Source organism: Orycteropus afer, unplaced genomic scaffold (assembly GCF_000298275.1).
Source record: "Orycteropus afer afer isolate SDZICR_OR568_19922 unplaced genomic scaffold, OryAfe1.0 scaffold00951, whole genome shotgun sequence".
Lineage (NCBI taxonomy): Eukaryota > Metazoa > Chordata > Mammalia > Tubulidentata > Orycteropodidae > Orycteropus > Orycteropus afer.
The window spans coordinates 366,351-367,700 of NW_006922538.1; the positions used below are offsets into that span (position 1 = coordinate 366,351).

The 1,350-nt window shown below is 36.1% G+C and overlaps 1 protein-coding gene across 1 annotated transcript in view; it reads left to right on the forward strand.

Annotated features, from left to right (window-relative positions):
* LOC103212402 (cyclic nucleotide-binding domain-containing protein 1-like) overlaps positions 1–1,350 on the forward strand; it is a gene marked incomplete at its 3' end in the record, with an annotated part of 345,086 nt that overhangs the window by 225,146 nt on the left and 118,590 nt on the right. The window lies entirely within an intron of this gene.

Below are 1,350 nucleotides of genomic sequence, written 5' to 3' on the forward strand. Positions count from 1 at the left end.
TTGTTTATTGGTTCAGTTTTCAGATTTTTTTCCTTTATATTGAGGTGTAATCCAAACTGAAGTCTGTATACTTTGATCTTCAAGTCCGCTTCACTCTCAGCAAGCAAGGTTGTGCCATCTGCATATCACAGGTTGTCAATGAGTCTTCTTCCTCCAATTCTGATGCTGCTTTCTTCTTCATATAGTCCAGGATTTTTAGATTATTTGCTCAACATACAGATTGTATTAGTATGTTGAAAATGGTACAACATTGATGCACATCTTTCCTGATTTTAAACCATGCAATATCTCCTTATTCAAACAACTGCCTCTTAGTCTATGTACAGTTTCCTCATAAGCATAATTAAGTGTTCTGGAATGCCCATTCTTAACAAGGATATCTATAATCTGTTGTAACCCACACAGTTGACTGCCTTTGCATAGGCAGCAAAACATCTTTCTGTTATTCTTCACTTTCAGCCAATATCCATCTGACATCAGCAATGATATATCTCTTTTATGAATCAAACCTGAATTTCTGGCAGTTCCTTGTCTGTATACTACTGCAACTGTTTTTGAAATTTTTTTTGGCAAAACTTTACTTGTGTGTAATATTAATATTGTTTGGTAATTTCCACCGTCTATTGGATCAGCTTTCTTTGGGATGGGCACAGATATGGACCCATCAATTGGGCAGGTAGCTTTCTTTTAAATTTCCTGACATAGGTGATCAGCACTTCCAATACTGCATTCATTTGCTAAAACATTTTCATTGTTATTCATTCTGACAATTCCTGGAGCCTTGCCTTTTTTATTTTTTATGTTTTGTCAATGCATTCAGTGCAGCTTGAACTTCTTCCTTCAGTACCACCAGGTCTTGATCATGTGCTACTCTCCGAAATAGTTCAATGTCGACCATTTCTTTTTGGTACAGTGACTGTGTATTCCTTCCATCTTTCTGCTTCATTCAATAGTGTGCCCATAGACTCCTTCAGTATTGCAACACAAAGCTTCAGTTTTTTTTTTTTTTTTTCAGTTCTGTCACCTTGAGAAATGCCAAGTGTTTGTTCTTTTTTTCCTTCCTGTCTTTTTAATGACCTTTTACTTTCTTCACGTATGATATTCTTGATGTTATCCTACAACTTGTCTGAACTTCAGTCATCATTGTTCAATGTGTTAAATTTATTTTTGAGATGGTTTCTGTATTCAGGTGTGATAAATACTCAAGGTCATATCTGGTTTTGTGGACTTGGTCCAATTTTCTTCGGTCAATTTGAACTTGCATATGTGTAATTGTTGGTCCATTCCACAGTTGGCCCCTGGCCTTGTTCTGACTGATGATATTGAGCTTTTCTATCATCTCTTTCCACA